The sequence below is a fragment of the Eriocheir sinensis genome, chromosome 58 (assembly GCF_024679095.1).
Source record: "Eriocheir sinensis breed Jianghai 21 chromosome 58, ASM2467909v1, whole genome shotgun sequence".
Lineage (NCBI taxonomy): Eukaryota > Metazoa > Arthropoda > Malacostraca > Decapoda > Varunidae > Eriocheir > Eriocheir sinensis.
The window spans coordinates 923507-946006 of record NC_066566.1 but is presented as its reverse complement, the minus strand read 5'-3'; the positions used below and the strand labels follow the sequence as shown (position 1 = coordinate 946006).

Genomic DNA, 22500 nt, shown 5'->3' with positions numbered 1-22500 from the left:
GGTGGAGACACAGGAGGAAGGTAAAGAGTTGGGGAAGAGGGAGGGAGAGGGAGGTAAAAGAGGGGAATAGAGGAGATAGGCGAAGGTAAGGGATATGAAGTGATTGGTGTAGGAGAAGGAAGAGAAGTGAAGGGAGAATGAGGAGGCACAATGAAAGGTAAAGAAAGGGTGGAGGAGGAGAAGGAGAAAGAATGGGAAGAATGGGAAAGGTGGAGGCAAAATGAGAAATGAATGATGTTGGAAGGAGGATGAGGAGGAGAAGGAGGAGGAAGGGATGTGCCAAGTGTGAGGGGGAGGTGTTTCAAGGGAAGGTGTGTTGAAAGTGAGGTGTCAAAAAGGGGGGGAGGGGTCTGTCAAGGGTGTTTCATCGATACTTAAATAATATATTGTCTTAATCTCCTTTCACCTCCTCCTCCATCATCTCCTCCTCCTTCTTCTTCTTCTCCTCCTCCTCCTCTTCATTTTATCACTCGACATCATCCTTGAACATGACGCAAAACTATTATCCGCCATTCAGAAAAAGAAGGAAAGAAGAAAATAAAAAGATCTATTGAGGAAGGTCTGCTGTTGTTTGTTCTTCCTTTATGTTCCCTTTGAAAGTTCTCTTCTTTTGTCACTCGCAGAATTTGGAAGCACTTAAAAATAAAGATGACACAAGAATAAAATACACGTCAATTACAACGTTTCTCATCAAAGTGTACAAACTAATGATCAAACAGCTGCCTTCCCTCACACACAGCTGATCAGGACGTCACAAGGAGGAGAGAACATTCAGGTTGCCATTTTCAGACGCTGCCGCCTCTCAAATCAACTAATTCCGAAGGTCTAAAAGGAGATCAGTCGGGTCCTAATGAGTGTTCTTTTAGCTTCATGGTACAGAGGAAGGATCGAACTACCACCAGGCTCATACAACTACCCCTGGGAACAGCGTTGACAAATTATCGTATTCTGAACATTGCATTTATAATTTTTAGGCTCCAAGATTGTCATACCCACACAAATAACGATAGAAAATTCAAGTTATCGTAAAACGGTTGAATACAGATGGCTTTCGTTTTTTTTGCTAGAGTTATCGGTCAAAAACTACGAAAATGCAATGCCATGTGTACGATATTTTGCCTGGGAATGCTTACAACTCTTACGAAAGCCTTGTCGAATATGTGAACTTGCTGTCGATGTCTTATAAGGACGGAGCAATGTGACCGGAAGAAACTACACACCGTTCAAACAAACTAAGAAGATAAGCCACGCCCACTAAGCTTAATGAGTGTTCTTTTAGCTTCATACTACAGAGGAAGGCTCGAACTACCACCAGGCTCATACAACTACCCCTGGGAACGCTTACAACTCTTACGAAAGCCTTGTCGAATATGTGAACTTGATATCGAAGTCTTATAAGGACGGACAAATGTGACCGGAAGAAACTATCCCCCGTTCAAACAGACTAAGAAAATAAGCCACGCCCCCTGAGCTTAACAACCACCAATAAGACGAGATTCTTTTTCTCTTTATCGTCTTTATTTTTTTGTATTTGGTTCTTTTATCATAGATTTCTTGTTTCTTCTTTTCCTTCAGTTTTTTCCTCCTCTAAGTTCTCCTCCTAATCCTCCTCCTTTTCGTTTTAGTTGTTTTTCTTCTTTATCTTATTTTTTCTTATTCTGCTGTTTCTTCTAGTTATCGTTGTTTTCTCCTCTTCTAAGTTCTCCTCCTTCACCTCCTTCTAGCTTTTCTTTTCACTTATTTTTCTTCATTATCTTCTTTTTTCTTATTCTCCTGTTTTCCTCTAGTTATCGCTCTGTTAGTGGAGGGACATCACAGGCAAAGAAGGGTTATCAAACTCCGCCAAGGTGCTAATACAAAGAGACTCGGAACATGCTCTTGGACAAAGGTGACGAGGAGACTTAAGTGCCGCCGCTCGCCTCTTCTGGGAATGGAGACGCGCAAATGGAAAAAAGTTGTTGCATGAAGACAAGTAGGAGATGGAGGGAGGGAGGGAGGAGGGAAGAGCAGGGAAAAAAAGTTAAATAAAATAAATGTGAAGATGAGATAGTTAGTTGTTGAATATGAAAATGAAAGTTATTGAGAGAGAGAGAGAGAGAGAGAGAGAGAGAGAGAGAGAGAGAGAGAGAGAGAGAGAGAGAGAGAGAGAGAGAGAGAGAGAGAGAGAGAGAGAGAGAGAGAGAGAGAGAGAGAGAATGTGGGACTTGGATTCTTTAGAATGCATCAAACACAAACATATTAATTCTCTCTCTCTCTCTCTCTCTCTCTCTCTCTCTCTCTCTCTCTCTCTCTCTCTCTCTCTATATCTCTCTCTATCTATCTCCTATTCAATCAGTTATCCTTGTGTGTGTGTGTGTGTGTGTGTGTGTGTGTGTGTGTGTGTGTGTGCCCCAGGTGAGGTTATCGACACACGCCCGCCAGGTCCACGAGAGGCAGGTGATGGTATCGGGGCGCCTTGTATTGTCCCGAACACACGGCGCCGCGCCCAAGAATCCTGATGGCGGAGATAGCGGGCGACGATCTGATGGGGCGAGGAGGGGAGGAGGGAGGGAGGCGTGACAGAGAAGGGTGCGAGAGAGAGGGGTTATAGATTGATACATAGACCACTACTACTACTACTACTACTACTACTACTTCTACTTCTACTACTACTACAACAACCAGTACAATACGGAATGGGTGAAGTGAATAACGTATCGATATAGAAAATAAGATCGGTAATTATATAGAGATGGAAAAGGGAGTGTTTATGAAGGAAGAGGAGAAGGAAAAGAAGGTGGTGATGGTGGTGGTAGTGGTGGTGGTGGTGGTAGTGGTGGTGGTGGAACATAGAGAAGAGAATGAGAGGAGGAGGGAAGAGGCGCATGACGGGACCCACTATAAAACGCTATCTTCTCAGAGCAGAGGTGTGTGTGTGTGTGTGTGTGTGTGTGTGTGTGTGTGTGTGTGTAGCACCTGCAGTTCCTTACGTGAGATAGACGCGTGAACACCTGGTTGAAGGGTTGAGGGAGGATGGGGAAGGGGTTGCGTGGTTATGGGTGAATAGTGCGGCGTGTGTCAGTGGGCTGGGTCGTCTGGTTAGAATGCTGCTGCTGATGATGAAATAAAGAAGGAAACAAAGAAGGAAGGAAAACAGGAAGACTACGAAGAACAGCGAGTAAAAAAAGATGAAAAAATGGAAAAGAAGATTAAGAAGCAAAAGTGAGAAAAAAGATAATGATGATAAGAAGTTAGAGTAGGCTGAAGAAGAAGAAGAAGAAGAAGAAGAAGAAGAAGAAGAAGAAAGAACAAGAGGAAGAAGAGAAGAAGAAAAAAAAGAAACATTAAAGAAAACAAAATAATAATAGGTGACATTGATAATAATAACAATGTCGATGAAAATAACAATACTAATAATGATAATAATAACAATAACAATAATAACAACAAGAAAGTAAGAAGAGGAAAAAGATGAGTGATTAAAAAGAAAAAGAAGAACAAATAATAAAAAAAAAGAAAAAGCAACAAAATGAAACAAGAGGAACGAGAAGATAAAAAAAAAAAAAAAAAAAACGAAGATGAAGCGGAAGAGGAAACAGCTTATCCATCAAGGGGACCAAGAATATGTATGGGAGGGGGGGGGGGAGGGGGGAGGGGGGGGGCGGTCCTAAGCCCAGCTCCCGAAATCGACCGACGTGTGTGTGTGTGTGTGTGTGTGTGTGTGTGTGTGTGTGTGTGTGTGTGTGTGTGTGCTTCAAAGAGGTGGATAATAGCTACGAGGTGCACATTTTATATTTCATGAACGTCTTAGGGAAAAAAAAATCATGATCGGGTACAAAGGGAGAGACGGAGATAAGGAGAGAGAGAGAGGGAGGGAGGGTGGAGGAAGGAAGGGAAAGATGAAGATACGAAAAGAGAGAAAAAAGAAGGGAAAGGAAGATGGGCTGGGAGGAAGGGAGAGAGAGAGAGAGAGAGAGAGAGAGAGAGAGAGAGAGAGAGAGAGAGAGAGAGAGAGAGAGAGAGAGAGAGAGAGAGAGAGAGAGAGAGAGAGAGAGAGAGAGAGAGAGAGAGAGAGAGGGGGGGGGGGAGGGGGGGAGCTGTGTGGTCATCTTAGCCAATAACACACACCATCTATCTCCTCACCTCCTCGACCGACGCCTCCTCTCCCATTCGTCACAGGAGGAGGAGGCGGAGGAGGAGGAGGAGGAGGAGGAGGTGAGTAGGGGTTATATAGCGTAAACTTGGGCCTATAGATGTTGGTATCCCTTCATCATTCACGCCTTTGTATATACGAATAGTTAGTGGCAGACGGAGAGGGGATAAAAAATAATAAACGATTGAAATGTTGAAAGTATAAGGGAAGTGAAAGGGAGTAAGAAGAGTGTTACTGAAGGATGACTGAAGTAATAAAGGAGATGAATGATAGAGACAGAATAGTTGATGACATACTGAGGTGAAGACGAAACAGTGAAGAGAAAGAGGAGGATTCTGAGACGACGAGAAATCAAAATATAAACAAAGTGGCTGGACATTGAAATAAGAAGTACGGTACATTGCGTATAGATGTTCGTATCCCTTCATCATTCACGTCTTTGTATATACGAATAGTTAGTGGCAGACAGAGAGGGGAGAAAAAATAATAAACGATTGAAATGTTGAAAGTATAAGGGAAGTGAAAGGGAGTAAGAAGAGTGTTACTGAAGAATGACTGAAGAAAACAAGAAGAGAAATGATAGTGAGAGTATAGTTAATAACATACTGAGGTGAAGATGAAACAAAGTAGAGGATAAGGAGGATTCTGAGGCGACGAGAAAACAAAATATAAGAAAAGTGACGGACATTGAAATAAGAAATACGGAGAATAAAGTAAGTAAGAGGAGTTAGGCAAGATGGAGGAATAAAGAGGAAAAATAAAGGAGGAAAACTATATAATTATTGTTGACAGTTGATGAGGTGGGGAAAAAAAATAACTGAGTATAAAATAGATGCACAAATAAGTATATATAAAGAGCAGGAAGGATGGACGGAAGAGAGAAGAGAAAAAACAAAAGAAATGACTAAAAAAAAGAAAGAAAAAAATATCACAAGAAAATCTAAACACACACACATACATACATACATACATACACACAAACAAACAAAAAAATAGTGACAACAACAACAACAACAACAACAACAACAACAACAACAACGCGTAGCAGAATGTAGACATGCATTATTTAATTATTTACCTATGTATGTATATATGTATGCATGCACCTATGTATGTATGAATGTATGTATAAATTTATGTATTATCGAGCTCATATAAGTCAGATCCTGTTATAAACTAGGAAGAGGAGGAAGAGGAACAAGAGGAGGGAGAGGAACAAAGGGATGAGAAGAGAGATAAGGAGAATGGGGAAGAAGATAGAAGATGATGATGATGATGATGAGGAGGAGGAGGAGGATGATAAAGATGAGGAGGAGTAGGAAGAACAAGGAGAGCAGAGGGAGAGTAATGAGATGGACGGAGAAGAAGGACAAGGATGAGACGAAAATGAAAACGAGGAAGAGGAAGAAAATAAATAGTACCAGTAAGACGCAGAGAGAGAAGACAACGACGACGAGGAGGAAGACGAGGAGAACGACGAGGACGTAGAGGATGAGGTAGAGGAGGTCGCTCATTTAACTCATTCACGTAACTAACTGCTCTTTCTGCCACCTCTTTGGATTCTTTACAGGAGCAGCGAGTAGCGGGCTTTGTTTTCCTTTATTGGTTTCCTTTTTTCGTGTGCCCCTGTGCTGTCTTCTTTGCTTGAAAAAACACAAACAAAAAAAAAAACACAGGTGAAGTAATTAGTGTATACCTGCGGCTTACTAATTGGCGTGCGAGGATTTTATGGTGCATTATCGGGAGTACTTTTAACTGCCGGGAAGAGGAAATACCTGTTGTCAATTACGCAAAGAGTCGGTGCGGAGAGCGGCTCGAGGCGGCGTCGTACTTTTGTTTACTTAATCTCCGAAATTATTGCGTCGGGACATTAAATAAATCTATTGTCTCTATTATTTAACTTTTTTTTTTCTCTGAGGTGCCTGGAGTGTTGTTGTTGTTGTTGTTGATGGTGGTGGTGGTGATAGTAGTAGTAGTAGTAGTAGTAGTAGTAGTAGTAGTAGTAGTAGTAGTAGTCTCTCTCTCTCTCTCTCTCTCTCTCTCTCTCTCTCCTCCCGTCATCCCTCACATCTCCTTCACTCTTCGCCTTTCACTCCTTTCCTCCACTCCTCCTCCTCCTCCTCCTCCTCCTCCTCCTCCTCCTCGGTCCTCTTCCTCCAACCCATTAATCAAGGCCTCTCTCTTCCCTCCATTCCATATCCCCACTCCGCTAATCTACCAAAGGCCTCCTCCTCCTCCTCCTGCTCCTCCTCCTCCTCCTCCTTCTCCTCTTTCACCCTTCCTCTAAGACAGTGTTGAACCTTCTCTTTCCTGCCCTGTCATCTTTTTTCTCTCTCTCTCTCTCTCTCTCTCTCTCTCTCTCTCTCTCTCTCTCTCTCTCTCTCTCTCTCTCTGTCTCTGTCTCTGTCTCTGTGTGTGTGTGTGTGTGTGTGTGTACCTTTTCTTCCCTTCATCTTCTTTAAGCTTACCGCCCTTCATCTTTCATCCCTTACTTTACATTTTTCTCCCTTCCCTTCATTTTTCATATCTTCTTCTATTGCCCTTCATCCTTCTTTTTCTTTGGTCTGCCGTTCTTTCCTTACCTCCCTTCATCCTTTTTCCTTCTTTTATTATCCCTTCATTCTTCTATCCTGCTGTCTCCTTTGTTGTAAAAAAAAAAAATTCTCTTTAAAGCTTGGTTCTTCCTTCCTCTCCCTTTCTTCCTCTTCCTTTCTCTTCCTCTTCATCTTCCCTTCGTTTTATATTCCCTTCACTCTCCCGCCGTCAGTCTTAGGTCGGCACTGTTAGAGTCCTCCTTCCCCAACATCAACTATTTCCACAGACCAAAAAGGAGATCAGTGAATTCTTATGAGTGGTCTTTTAGGTTCATGGTACCGAAGAAGAGTTAAACTACCACCAGGGTCATAAAACTACACCTGGAAATGCCCCAAACTTATACGAAAGCCTTGTCAAATGTGTGTGTGCTTGGGCGAAATGTTTAAGAGTATGGCCGTTAAAGTTTTACCTACCCTTCCCTCGCCTCCCTTTCTTAACTCTCCCGCTTTTCCCATTTCTTCCTCTTCCTTTCTTAACTCTCTTGCTTCATCTTTCCTTTCTTGCACTATTTTCTTCCTCTTCCTATCATCTTCTTTTCTTGGTACTCTCCTCCTTCAGTGTGACTTTTCCTTTTTATTAACTTTCCTTCATTTCTCTTTCCCTTCCTTCACTCTATTGGCTCTTCCTTCATCTTTCCTTCCTCTACTCCTCCTCCTTTCCCTTCCCTTTCTTTAACTAGCTTTCTCGCCTTTCCCTCGCCAATCTCCCTTCCGCTTTCCTTCTCTTCTCTCATTTCTCTCGTTTATGAATCCCTTCCATCCTCTCTTGGCTTTCCCTTCCCTTCACTCTTCCCTGCAGCTCCTTTCTATGCCTTTAAACTAGCCAGCCTCCTCCTCACCCTCTCCCCTTCTCCAGCTTCCCGCCATCCCTCTCCGCCGCCCTCCAGTCGTCACAAAGCGGCGTGTTATTGCCCCCCTAACAGAACAGTATATTAACCCAGCTTGGCACACACACACACATATCTTGTTTGTGTTGCCGCTGATTGAATAGCCGAGATGAGACCGTACCACTCCATCCCCTACCCCGTTCTCCTCCTCCTCTTCTTCCTCCTCTTCCTGGCTGTCTCCATTTCTTCGTTTTCTCTCTCTCTCTCTCTGCTGCCCCGTCCTCCTCCTCTTCCTTCTCCTAGTGCCTGTCTCTCTCTCTTTCTCCTCTTCTCCTTTCTCTCTCCCCTCTTCCCTGTTCTCCTCCTCTTCTTCCTTCCCTGTTCCTCTTCCTTCACTTCCTGGCTCCCTTTCCTCTCTCTACCCATATCCTGTTCTCTCTCTCTCTCTCTCTCTCTCTCTCTCTCTCTCTCTCTCTCTCTCTCTCTCTCTCTCTCTCTCTCTCTCTCTCTCTCATGGTCTGTTTTCCTCCTCCTCCTCCTCCTCCTCCGTCTTTTCCAGTTCCTCTTCTTTCCCTCCCTTGCTCTCTTTCTCTCTCCCCTCTTTCTCTCCTTTTCTCTGCCTCCGTTCTTTTCGTTTCCTCCTCCTCCTCCTCCTCCTCCTCCGTCATAGCCTCCGCCTCCTTCTCCTTCTTCTTTTCCTTCTTGTTCTCCTTGTCCTATAATTTCTTCATTTTTTCGTCTTTTCTCTTCTTTATTCCTCTTCCTCTTTTTCCTCTTCTTCTGCCCTATCCTCTTTTACTTCTTCCTCTTCTTCTTCTTTTTCTTCTTCCTCTTCTCCTTGTACGTCTTCGTCTTCTCCTCCTCCCCCTCTTCCTCCTCCTCCTCCTCCTCTTTTTCCTCTTCTTCTGCCCTATCCTCTTTTACTTCTTCCTCTTCTTCTTCTTTTTCTTCTTCCTCTTCTCCTTGTACGTCTTCGTCTTCTCCTCCTCCTCCTCCTCCTCCTCCTCTTCCTCCACTATAGCAACACTCACGCCCACTTTTCTCCTTCTCTCTCTCGTCACGTTCTCTCCTCTCCTCCACACCTTGGGTTCAAAGTAGCCTTCCACCTGTCTGTCTGTCTGTCTGTCTGTCTGTGTGTCTTTCTGTCCGTTTGTCTGTCTGTCTGTCTGTGGTCTGTGTGTGTGTGTGTGTGTGTGTGTGTGTGTGTGTGTGTGTGTGTGTGTGTGTGTGTGTGTGTGTGTGTGTGTGTGTGTGTGTGTCTGTGTCTATCTGTCTTTCTGCCTGTCTCTATGTGTGTTTATTCTCTCTCTCTCTCTCTCTCTCTCTCTCTCTCTCTCTCTCTCTCTCTCTCTCTCTCTCTCTCTCTCAAACGAAATGAAAATGAAGAAAACGTTGAATAAATGCGAAAAAGAAATAATACACAAATAAAGTTAACAGCAGAAACGTTACAATGACATTTAGAAAGAACATGATTATTACCCTTTGAGCAAACCAAACACAGAGAGTAAAAATAAACAAATAACAAACAAGTGAGAAATAAAAACGAGTAAAACACTGAATACGGGTGAAACATAACACAACACATCATATCAGAACACAAAGGCAGCAAGCAGACGCGAAAGGTAAAAGCGAATGGATAGGCCTAGAAAAAATGAGGTATAGGAAGAGTATAAATGTGAGAGACAGGCAAAGAGAACATTAGACATAGGAGAGGCAGATAAAGAGAGGGTATCAAAGAGAGGTGAAATATAAAGCCTTTAAACCTGAAAAAATATATATAAGGTGGAAAAATTACAAATGGGAATGATGGGTGAAGGGAAAATAACATAGGGAGACACAATAGAAAAAGAAGGTTCACAGTGTATCGTAAAATATAACCGAAATATAAAGAAAAAAACTAAAAAAAATGTTAAGTTGAAAGATTACGAATATATATGATAGGTAGAGACAGCATAACACGGTAAGGCATCACAGAACGGGCAGGTAAACAGTGAGTCTTATGGATAGCCTGTCTATATACCTGTTACCTGTCTCAATTACTGGCCGCAAGGTGTTCTAGAGAGCCTCCCTTCGAGTCTGAGGCAAGGACGGGAAAGTGAGACGCCTTGTTGCTCGCGGCTTATAAAAAAAAGGAGGAGGAGGGCAGGGAAAAGATAGAGGATGTGGGTTTGGTATTGAGTGATCGACAGAAGGTTTGGCTCACGTATCCATCTTATTTCCTCGTCTCTTTGCGCTCTTCATCGTCTTCTTGTCACACGCAGACTTCATCCCACCCTTTGGCAATGTGTGTGTGTGTGTGTGTGTGTGTGTGTGTGTGTGTGTGTGTGTGTGTGTGTGTGTGTGGGAGGTGGGGGGTGGAGGGAGGAGAGAACAAGAGATAAAAAGAGGGGGGAGGGGGGGAGACAGTGAAAGATACACACAAAGCCTGACTGACTGATTGACTGGTTCACACACACACACACACACACACACACACACACACACACACACACACACAAAGAATGACTGGCTGACGCTGACTGGTAAAGAGCGCCAGACACGCAAACTGACAGACAGACACAGACTGACTGACGGACAGACAGACAGAAAAGGCCAAGTCCACTTAATAATTCTAACTTTAAATCCGTGAGGTGAACTTTGTGTGTGTGTGTGTGTGTGTGTGTGTGTGTGTGTGTGTGTGTGTGTGTGTGTGTGTGTGTGTGTGTGTGTGTGTGTGTGTGTCCGCCTCAGTGCTGACAAAAAAAATACTGGGTGATGATTCTTTAAAATGTTTTCGATACATTAAACTTGGAATTCGAACTTAATGTGAAAAAAAAAAGATCTCGTCGCGGATAATCTTTTTTTTAATTTTCCATTCTGTTCTTCTTTTATTTTCTTTTTCTTTTTTTTCTCATATTATTTTCTTGTTCTCATTGCTTTGTTTCTTCTTATTTGGTTTCATGTCTATTTTTGTTCTCTCTCGTCCTCGTCTTTTTTTTTCTTTTGTTTTCATCATTAACATCATTTTGCTTTTCTTTACTTTCTTTTTCTTCTTCCTTTTCTCATATTATTTTCTTGTTGTCATCGTTATGTTTCTTCTTATCTTCATCCATGTCCATTTTCGTTCTTAATTGTCCTTTTTTTCCTTGTTTTTACTCTTCTTCAATTTTTTCACTATTATCATCACTGCTTTTCTTCTTTTACTCTTTCTTCTTCTTCGATGGAGGAGGAGGAGGAGGAGAGGGAGATGTGCTTATTATAGTAATTTCACCACGTCAATCAGTGGCTCAAGGCGTCTTCTGCAGCTTGACGCAACAGACAGCGCGCATCCCAAACCTCAACTAATGAAAACTTGTGTAAAACTTGTTAGACGCCACGACGTTACCCGGAGAGACGATAATACACAAGGTTTAGTATTTCTTCTTCTTGTCCTTGCGTTCGTATCTCTTTTCCTTCTTATTTGTCCTACTTTACCTGTTCTTACTTTTCCTCATTTTCATTTTTTTCGTCACCATCTACAGCAGAAACCCAAGATGTTTTCCATTTTACAAGACGCATCAGACAACGTAAACGGTGTATCCCAAGGGTCAGTTGATGAAGGACTGCGTAAAACATGCAACACACCACGACGTTACCAGTAGAAAATGATATAAAACGTTCCACAGTGCCTCTTAAAACATGCAACACACCACGACTTCACCAGTAGAAAATGATATAAAACGTTTCACAGTGCCTCTTAAAACATGCAACACACCACGACGTTACCAGTAGAAAATGATATAAAACGTTCCACAGTGCCTCTTAAAACATGCAACACACCACGACGTTACCAGTAGAAAATGATATAAAACGTTCCACAGTGCCTCTTAAAACATGCAACACACCACGACTTCACCAGTAGAAAATGATATAAAACGTTTCACAGTGCCTCTTAAAACATGAACGTCCTTTGATTGTATAAGAAATTCATGCTTCCCTGGCCCTTGAATAAATGAAGCGAGTGTGAAAGGCCATGGGGAGGGAGGTCTGCTGAGCTCGTATTCCTTAAAAGTTAATCTGTTCCTTTTAAACACTCGCAGCGTGTCACTACCTAGGCTTTAGGCTAATCTTACAGTCCAATACAGCAAGTTCGTAAGCTCCCTAACCATACACAAAATACGACGGAATTCCTTGTATAGCTCTTGTGTTTGGCGTTGATATAAAAAGGAGGAGGGAATTTTAGAAAACCACACAGGAAATTTCTTTATTAGTGTCTGGTTTTGTGTAGAAAGAACAGATCATTGTGGTGGATATGGATTGGTTCGGGCGCTTACAACGATGACTGGGGTGGGCTGTCGAACTGGCCAAAATTTGACTCTTAAGAAGGAAAGTTTTGGTGGTTAAGTTTTAGCGGCTGGGGAAAGAAAGAGGACAGGGAATGAAAAAGGTGAATGCGAAGATAATAGAAGAGAAAAGAGATAACGGGTAATGAAAATGGTGAATGAATGGGACATGGAAGGAAAAGAAAGAGGAATAGATGAAGGAGCGAGGCTAGTAAAGAGAAAAGAGAGATAATAGAAAATAAAATTAGTGAACGAGCGGAAAATGAAGGCAAGGGGAAGGGAAACTAGAGTAAAGGGATTGGACAAAGTTTAGGGGGAAGGAGTTTAATCTAATGCAGAGTTAATTAAAAGAAGGGGGTGGTCAGTAGTGACATGAGAGCTTTTTGAGTCGCTAAATTAAGTTAAAAGTACAGAATTAATAGGCTACTGCGCTGCCCGGGTTCAAGCTTGTAAAATCTGTATGCAAGCTTTAGACTATTCCCAGCAACATAGCGTAACAGCTCTCGGCTACGTTGTGTTGCTGATAATCGTTAAGTATTGCAAACAGGCTTCATGAAAAACAGGTCCTGGTGCGTGGTAGCCTATTAATGTACTTCCTTTAACGATTTATGAGTGTTCTATAGCTTTTCCAGTCTTTCCTATGAGGTCGCTGTTCCTGCTACGCTGTCTCCATTTGCTCCTATCTCTCACGTCCTGTTCCTCCGATCGCTCCGCTGACAGTTCTTATTTTACGCCATCTGACCGTCTTCTCCTTGGTCTCCCTCTCTTCCTTCTTCCTGCAGCCTCCATCTCCAACACTCTTCCGGCCATGTGTTCCTCGTCTCTCCCCGTCACCTGTCCCTACCACAGTAGTCTTCAAAGCGACCCATTAGCGCTGGACTCCTGCAGTTCGGTTCTCTGCCTTTTCCCGTGAAGCTGGGTTACTATAATCGCTTCTCCTCGACTTCCTTGACACTTCTACCATGAATACGGGCCATCAAACCCTCTAAATAAAATAAAAGCATAACTCCTCGCTTATTCACCTCAGCTCCCGCCGCCTTCACCAAAGACAAGTCAACCTGAAATAGAAAAGTGACATGCGTTCCACTGTACTTACCCGATGTATACAATTCGCTAAGGCATGTACCGGCATAATGGATGGGGGACACTCTCTACGCAAAGACAAAAGCTAAATTAATAATACGATTGGTATTATAAGACACTTTCGCATATAACATTAACAATTTCTAAAGGTCAAAGAGGGGGTCAGTCGGGTTCTAATGAGTGTTTCCTTAGGTTCACGGTACAGAGGAAGGGTCAAACTAACACCAGGGTCATAAAACTACTACTGGAAATGCAAACCACTCCCACGAAAGCCTTGTCAAGTAGGTGTTCTTGGGCGGCGAAATGTCTTAGAATACGACCCTACAAATCACATCCCTCCACCCCTCCCCCTCGAACCGACCTCTGAATAATGTACCACAGGAAGAAATGAGTAAAGGAAAGTATGAGAAAGCAAAACACATAATTCATGATGGAAATTACTAACACAGAGAGGTAAAATGAAAATCAAAAGGTACGAATCGCCTTCCCCAGGATATAGACTTTGATTAATGTGCCGCGGGGGGAAAATTGGAAGAAAATAATCAAGGAAAGTGGAAATGCGTAATGGATGACGGATATATCTTCACAAAGGCAAACGTTATACTTCACAAAGGGAAACATGAGAATGAAAAGTGAAGTGCGAAGCTCCATACATATAAAAATACTATAACGACATACCACAACAGATAAAAAAAAAGAAGAGGAACTAAACTATAAACTGGAAGGCTGAAATTATCTACACAGACATATTTAGAATTAATGGTACGAACAGGCAAAAAAAAAAAGAAGAAAAAAAGACAAAATGTATCCCCTAAATAAAGAAAATACCAAGAAAACAAAACTAACAAACAAAAAAAGCCACTCTTGATGGGTTCCCAGTTACGTCAGAAGCTTATACGAGACTAGACTGAGTTAGCTTTATAAACAACAACAACAACAACAACAACAACAATAACAAGAAGAAAAACTCCAGTTATTTAACACAAAAAGACATAAAGACACAAAGACAAACACAAAGACATAACACATAAAGACATAAAGACACAAAGACATAACACATAAAGACACAAAGACATAAAGACACATAAACACATGACACATAAACACATAAAGACCATTGCAACACAAGTCACATGGGCCTCTTCGTGCACCGCTCAAGGCTCGAGACAACGGCCGCCCTACTCGGGGCATGAAGGTCTAACAGGAATATCAAGACCCACTAACTTGGCCCAACTGTGTCCATGCAGCGGCGACTCTCCGGGCCGGTGTGTGCTGCCAAGTTGTGGGCACCGATATGCACAAGTTTCAGCGAGTGCCTTCAGGGAACGCACACACGCACCCACATACGAACACACCTACACCCACTCACACACACACATCCGAGCACGCCGCCTGAACAACCTAAACTCCTTAACCTTCCAATAGCGTGATTTTATTCATCCTTCTTTCCCCAGTTCATTTTTCTACTTATTTCATCCTATTTCATCTTATCCGATCTTATTTTTTACTTTTTCTTTTTAATTTCTCTTATTTCTTCCTTCATTTGTCTTCTTATTTTGATTCCTCTCAAACTGGTATAGAATTTTCATAAAGGTTTCTGCCGGCGCCGTGTGACCATAGTTTTTGCGCTGCGTCGCGAGGAATTCCTACTTTTCATCCATCCCATTCCAATCGGGCCTTCCAAGCCTTGCAGTGGCCGCTCAAGGAACTCAGGAATGAAAGCCCGGCCGGCAAACACTCGAGGGACGGAAAAGAAACTCAAACTAAAACACGCGAGCTATCGAACATTTCTGGGGATGCAAAAATCAAGCCGGAGAGAGAGAAAGCGAGCCGCCGCCGTGTTGGGATTTGATACAGAGACGAAAGTTGATGTATAACTCAAGAATATTTATAACAATACTTCTCAGTTCGCAAAAGGGGGAACGGTAAGTGTATAGATGGATGTTTACTGTTATTAGCATTATTATTATCGCGGTGGCGGTGACAAACAGAAGCAGAAACAAAGACGCAGCGCCACACGGATATCCCCCAACCACACCAGTGCCACAGGGATATCCCCCAACCACAGAAAACTCTTATAACCTCCCACTCCACGAGCAGCAGAACGCGTGGTCGAGAGGTCTAATAACGCCTCTCGAGTGGTCGGACGAAGGGATTTAATTCTTCGAGGAGACACGAGTGGGGTTGCTGAGTGAGTAGGCGGAAGTCAAGGGCCGGCGGGGAAGGGAAAAGTGAGGCGTGGGACTCGAACTCTGGACGGCATAAAGGGAACGGAAGAGCCTCGGAGGTTATTGAGAAAAAGGGAATATACACCAATACGATGAGAGAGAGAGAGAGAGAGAGAGAGAGAGAGAGAGAGAGAGAGAGAGAGAGAGAGAGAGAGGTTATGATGTGTAAGAGGGGTTTGGTTAGGCTTATCAATAACACCCACCAACATGTTCTCCATCCCCTACTGACACGAGAAACAACATCGCGTAACTTAAAACAGAAATGGATTATCATGTGCACGCAGCTTAAAAGACTAGGCGTCAACGAAGGTGCCTCAAGGATACTAGGGCCAGTTTTACAGTGCAGAGGCCGGATTCATCAAACCACTTACGAGACCTGTTGATGGCAAGTCTTCTGCTGATCCTCTGTCTGCCTTGACTTCTAAGCGCATCAATCCCCCACGTCTCTGTACATCCCCTTAACTCTCCTCCACGGGGCCTTCGTCTCTCTCAGTAGGCTATTCTCGACCTCAAGTTCCATGCGTTCCTCACAGCAGTCCCGGCGAAGAGCAGTTGTGAACCAGATGGCACAAGAGCATCGTGAAGCGCACCGTTGCCAGATCGTCGTACTCAGAGCATAGTATTTACCGGTTTCTGACGCATAACTATTGCCAAGAAACATCAGGAATTAACTATTTTAACGATAAATATAAATGAATCTCGTTATTGGAGACCAGGAGACAGTTTTGAGGTCGGAAGTCGGTATATATAAGAGGCAGAGTACGACAATCTGGCAACGTTGGTGGAGCGTGTGTCTAAAAGTAAAATGCCACACTCGTCTTCAATATCCCGCGGTACTAGACATCGCCACACGCAGGGGGAGAGGGAGGGGAGGGGGGGGGGGGATTAAATCTAAAGTATCGTGCACCATTAGAGGAATCATCGTCCAATTAGCAAACTATTGATCGCCGTCAGGAGTAGAGCCACGTGTCCATTTTTCAGCCTTTCGTTCTTATCTTCCCGTTGTGATGAGTTCTACCGCGCGGAGGGAATTAATTGGGGCTGAAGGAATTATTGGTTTATTAGCATATTATTAATTGCGGACAGAGATAGTCACATGTCCCTTCCTTCCTATAGTGGCTGCCCAGCTATACGTACTCTTCCCTTCTTCTCAGTGCTGCCAGACCTTTCTTTCTCTCACCGAACTCCCAACTGCTTGCTTCCCATTCTCCTCCATATCCACCGTTCTTTCACTAATCCTCGATCTGTATCTTCTCTTTCCCTTACTCTCCCATTTTCTTTACTTCCTCATGTCCCTCCCCTTCCCTTTTTGTTTTCCTATTTATCCATACACAATCCATACACTAATCAGTCTTTTTTTTCTCCCCTTTTCTTTAGTATCCCTTTCTCCTTCCTTCCTTACATGTCCTTCCCTTTCAAGCACATTCTCTCTCTCTCTCTCTCTCTCTCTCTCTCTCTCTCTCTCTCTCTCTCTCTCTCTCTCTCTCTCTCTCTCTCTCAGAAAGGAAAGAACATGTAATTAATCACGCCCAGAACAATGCCCTTCCACGGGAGATGAGCGAATGTATGTGTGTGTGTGTGCGTGTGTGTGTGTGTGTGTGTGTGTGTGTGTGTGTGGGTGGGTGGGTGGGTGTGTAGGGGGGGTGTCAGCCATTGGTTTTAACAAGTTCTATAATACAACACTAAGTTAATAATGTAATACAGCGGCAGCAGAAAAGACACCAGGCGGGACAAACAATAAAGGAGAGAAACACAACACTGGCGATGCGCGAAGCGTGAGGAAATAGCGACTAAGGGGAGCTGGAAACAAAGAAGAATGTGTGATTGTTTTTTTATATCAGGGAAAAGCACTTATGAAGGGAAACATCTGAGGTGACATCGCCGACGGGAAAATGAAAACAAAGAAAACGAATCGGGAATGAAAATGAGAGGAAAAAATAGATATACTGATGATGATGAGAGACTTTTGAGGTGACAGACTAAAAGAACAGACAAAAAAGAATCATGAATTATAAATGAACGGATAAAAAATGAAAAGGAAAGGAAAAAAAATAGATACACTGATGACGATGAGAGACTTTTGAGGTGACGACTTAAAAAAAGAAAACAAAAATGAATCATAAATTAAAAATGAAAGGAGAAAATGACACTTTCAATGGGAGAAAAAAAAGCTGATGTGATATCGACGAAGGAAACAAACAAACAAAAAAAGAATGTATACACTGATGATGATGAGAGACTTTTGAGGTGACAGACTAAAACAAAACAAAAAAGAAACAAGAATTATAAATGAAAGGAGAAAATGACACTCACGATGGGAGAAAAAAAAAGCTGAGGTGATATCGACGAAGGAAAAAAAAAAATAGATACACTGATGATGAGAGACTTATGAGGAGACAGACTAAAAAAACAAAACAAAAAAGAAACAAGAATTATAAATGAAAGGAGAAAATGACACTCACGATGGGAGAAAAAAAAAGCTGAGGTGATATCGACGAAGGAAACAAACAAACAAAAAAAAAAATGTATCAGAAATTATTAAATGTCAAGGAAAAAGATATATTTATGATAGCGGAGGTCTGAAATAACAAAGACTTGACTCAGGGAAAAGGAAAACAAGGAAAAAAGATCAAGAATATTAAATTAAAGAAAAAAAAATAATGGTAGGAGGAATCTGAAGTAATGGAATAACGGAAGGAGAGAGAGAGAGAGAGAGAGAGAGAGAGAGAGAGAGAGAGAGAGAAAATGGATCAGGCAGGCAGGCAGGAGCAGCGAGTAGCGAGCTTTTTTTTATTGTTTCCTTTTTCTGTGCTGTCTCCTTTGCTGTAAAAAAAAAGTAAAAAATAAACAACAGGAATAATGCAATAGAAAAACAAGAGAGGTGACGGTGGCCGAGAGCGAGCGGATACTGAACGCTATCAAGGCCCTCGAGGGGAATCCAGTCTTTGGCACATGCTCGTTTGAGTTTCTCCTCGTCCTGCAGCAAAACTCCGACTTCCTTACCTTTTCCCTTTACGATCCGCCGTCAGATGCAGAGTTGTCGTGAGTTCTCTTGATACGGACACTTCATGAACTCCACAGGCTGCTGATCCTCCCCCTCTTCCTCCTCCTCCTGCACCGATGGAAGAAAAAAAGGAAACATATATATAGAGAAAGGAAAATGATTGGTGATGTTACAAGTGGGTCTTTCTGATTCTTCTTTTTCTTAAACATGTTAACCAGAATAATTAGTAGGAGTGAAATATACATAACAGAATGAGAGGGAATAAGATTGAATTCAAGTAGGTAAGTAGGTAGGTAGGTAGGAGGGTATCTAGTTAGGTATATATAGGGAAAGGGAAGGAAAGGAGGAGGAAGGTAAGAGAGAGGAACGGAGGAAGAGAGGAGAGAAAAGGGAAGAGAGAGAAAAGAAGACAGACCTCGATTGTGAGAGATAGATAGATAGATAGAGAGAGAGAGAGAGAGAGAGAGAGAGAGAGAGAGAGAGAATAAAGAACTATTTGCTAAGAGCACAAAATTTTATGACTCCCAACTCTTTCTCTCCCTTTTCCTCCTCCCACTAACACGTCTTCTCCATTCACACCTCCTCTCCAATCTTCCTCCTCCTCCTCCTCCTGCTTCTTCTCCTCCTTCCTGAACCAGAGCTGACTTTTAATAGGAGGGGGGTGCGGGGGGGTGAAGGGGGGGGGGGCGTGAGAGGGGGAACTTAGCAAATACTATTTTCTGCATTTCTTCCACACAAACTTTCAGGGTCCTTTTGTCACGTCTGGTCCTATCGGTTCTCTCTCTCTCTCTCTCTCTCTCTCTCTCTCTCTCTCTCTCTCTCTCTCTCTCTCTCTCTCTCTCTGTTACTTTTCTTTTTCTTGTTTGCTTCGTTTTCGTGGATTCTGTTTAGACTTCCATTTATTCTCTCTCTCTCTCTCTCTCTCTCTCTCTCTCTCTCTCTCTCTCTCTCTCTCTCTCTCTCTCTCACTGACTCGCTGACTCACCTGACGTCTCACACGCGCACTTAGTGTGTGTGTGTGTGTGTGTGTGTGTGTGTGTGTGTGTTTCCAGGGCGTCACACATTCTCTCTCTCTCTCTCTCTCTCTCTCTCTCTCTCTCTCTCTCTCTCTCTCTCTCTCTCTCTCTCTCTCTCTCTCTCTCTCTCTCTCTCGAATTCAAACCATCACACCAGTCACAAGCACTCACCAGCACTTCCTCCTCCTCCTCCTCCTCCTCCTCCTCCTCCTCCTCCATCGCCCATCTACTCAAAAAAGTCCCCCTTCCTTTCCCTTCCCGTCCTCAGCCTCCTCTCTCTCTCTATTCATTCCTCTTCTTTCCCTTTTTCCACTCTCAACACATCATCTAATTGACAAATAGAGATTCAAGATGGAAGGGGAGAGGGGAGGGAGGGAGGGAAGAGGGAAGAAGGAGGGAAAGGGAGGGAGAGAAGCAAGGGAGAGAGAGGGGTGGAGGAAAGGAGGGATGAAATACTATATTGAGGGTGAAGAGGGGAGAAGGGGGGGGGATGGGAGATGGAGGAAGAGGGGAGAAGGGGGAGGATGGGAGATAGAGGAAGAAGGGAGAAGGGGATAATTGAAGAGAGGTGAAGATGGGAGGGAAGAATGAGAAATAAGGGAAGGGGAAATGGAGAAGGGGGAGATGAGGGGAGAGGAGGAGGAGGAGGAAGAGGAGGTAATAAGGGGAATGTGAGATAGGGGCAGGGAGAGAATGGGAGAAATGGAGAGGGGAGTGGAAGTGAAGGGAAAGGGGGGAGGAAAAAGGGAGATGGTAGGGAGATGGGAGGAGGAGAAACTGGATGAGATAGAAAGAGGAAAAGGGGAAGTAAAGAATGAGGGGAAAATAGGTAGGGGTTAAGGGGATGGGGATTGAAGGGGAGAGTGGAATGGGAGATGGGATGGGGGTAAGAAAGATGGGGAACAGAGGAAAGGGAAGGAGGGGGTAAGAGGGAAGGGAAATAAGGGGAGAAGGGGAGGATAAGGGAAGGGAGATAAAGAGAGAAGGGGAGAATAAGGGGAAGGGGAGATAAAGGGAGAAGGGGAGGATAAAGGGATAGGGGTGATAAGGGGAGAAGAGGAGAATAAGAGAAAGGGGAGATAAGAGGAGGGGGAGAATAAGGGGAAAGGGGAGATAAGGGTAAAGGAGGGGATAAGGGTAATGGGAGATAAGAGAAAGGGGAGGATAAGAGGAAAGGGAGATAAGGGAGAGGGGGAGGATAAGGGGGAAGGGGAGATAAGGGAAAGGGGTGATAAACGGGAGATAAGAAGGGAGGGGAGATAAGGGGAGAGGGGGAGAATAACGGAGGGGGAGGATAAAGGGAAAGGGGAGGATAAAGGGAAGGGGAGGATTAGGGAAAGGGAAGATAAGGGAGGGGAGGAAGGGGTTGTTTGCTCCTGATTTGAAGACTCTAAACCCAAGCCATTAATTATGTCGTCTTCTTTTTCCTCCTCCTCCACCACCACCTCCTCCTCCTCCTCCTCCTCCTCCTCCTCCTCCTCCTCCTCCCGGGTGACGAGCAGAGTGATGGTGTGAATGGCTACCCTCATCATCCATCACCCACGTCTTCCCCTCCTCATTATGTGTGTCTAAGGAATTCTCTCTCTCTCTCTCTCTCTCTCTCTGTTACTTTTTTTTTTCTTTTTTCCTTTGTGGATTTTGTTAAGACTTCCATTTATTCTCTCTCTCTCTCTCTCTCTCTCTCTCTCTCTCTCTCTCTCTCTCTCTCTGTTATCAAGTTTTTAATGTCCGTTCTCTTTCTCCTTTATTATTTTTTCATTTTGTATTTTTTTCTCAGCTCTCGTTTTTTTTATTATTAGAAATGTAAATTGTGCTACAGAGATAGATAGACTGAGAGAAAGACACACACACACACACACACACACACACACACACACACACACACACACACACACAAGCACAAACACACAGACCCTCCCCTCCCCACCCCGCCCCCTACAAACACAACATCCCCCCCCCCTATACACTTTTCTCCCTTTGGTAATGGTTAGCGGGCGAGCAATATCAATTTGACGAACCCCCAACAGTGGGTAACCTTCGACTTTTATTGGCGCGGGGCATGGAGGTAGTAAAGTCAGGCGTGGGAGGAGGAGGAGGAGGAGGAGGAGGAGGGGAAGGGGTGGAGTAGAGGAAACAGTGGTGGTGGTGGTGGTAGTAGTAGTAGTAGTAGTAGTAGTAGTAGTAGTAGTAGTAGTAGTAGTAGCAGTAACAAGACACAGATCCTTCCGAAATTGACCCTCTCCTCTGCCAACTCCTATTATCCTTCACAGGGGAGTACTAAGGCGCCTTCCCTGTATAGTTAATGTTATGTTTTGTTTTTCCCCTTGCGCTATTTCCTATACTGCAAAAAAAAAAGTATTAATATCTTCACTTTTTCCCTCCTACCGATACTACACACATACATAATTATCGGGCATGCCATTATATATATTCCTTCAGTATCTTTTCTGTCGACGATTGTGTCTTTTTTCCCTTCATCGCTCTTTTGACGCGCGTGGCGGCCGTGTGTCACTTACCGGGAACATTGTTTTTGTAGCTACGAGGCGACGTAATTAATTGGTCGGTCGATGTATTCTTTGATCTATTTTTTCCCCTCTGTGTGTGTGTGTGTGTGTGTGTGTGTGTGTGTGTGTGTGTGTGTGTGTGTGTGTGTGTGTGTATATGAGAGGCGGTGGGCGGGGAAGGGAAGGGAAGGGAAGGGAATAACTACTACTACTACTACTATTACTATTACTACTACTACTACTACTACTACTATCACTACTACTACTACTACTACTACCACCACTACCACTACTACTACTACTACTAATAATAATAATAATAATAATAATAATAATGAAAATCAACTAACTATTGCACCCACCACCATCATCATCATCATCATCATCAATCACCACCTCCGTCATCACCATCACCGCCGCAGCCATCACCGTCATTAGTAGTGATTTACAATTGTTATTTCATTAAAACAACACAAAAAGAGCACACACACATCCCACGCGGGTACATATTGCAATTCCCGCTGCGTGTACGCGTGAACCGGTGAACTTCTTGCAATATTTTTCAATTATAGAAAGCAATCCGCGTAATGCACGTTTCCCGGAAGATAAAATATATAAATGATTCATTATAACTTTATTTTACGACACCCCTTTTCTTTATATATATGCAGGAACACCATTCGCTCTCACTATACGGCGAAAGCATATAAATAACAGATGATGGCCGGCGGACAGGGAGAAGGAAAGTGTGGTACGTTATAACAGATACAGCGAACTCATTGGAGACGGAGTTATAGTCGTGCACGAAGCT

The 22500-nt window shown here is 43.4% G+C and overlaps 1 protein-coding gene across 5 annotated transcripts in view; it reads right to left on the bottom strand.

Annotated features, from left to right (window-relative positions):
* LOC126985009 (aminoacylase-1-like) overlaps positions 1-22500 on the bottom strand; it is a 57632-nt gene that overhangs the window by 16916 nt on the left and 18216 nt on the right. For all 5 annotated transcript variants that reach the window (XM_050839238.1, XM_050839239.1, XM_050839240.1 and 2 more), the window contains exon 2: positions 18169-18277. The gene's annotated coding sequence lies outside the window, so the exon portion shown is untranslated. The remainder of the gene's footprint in view (positions 1-18168; positions 18278-22500) is intronic.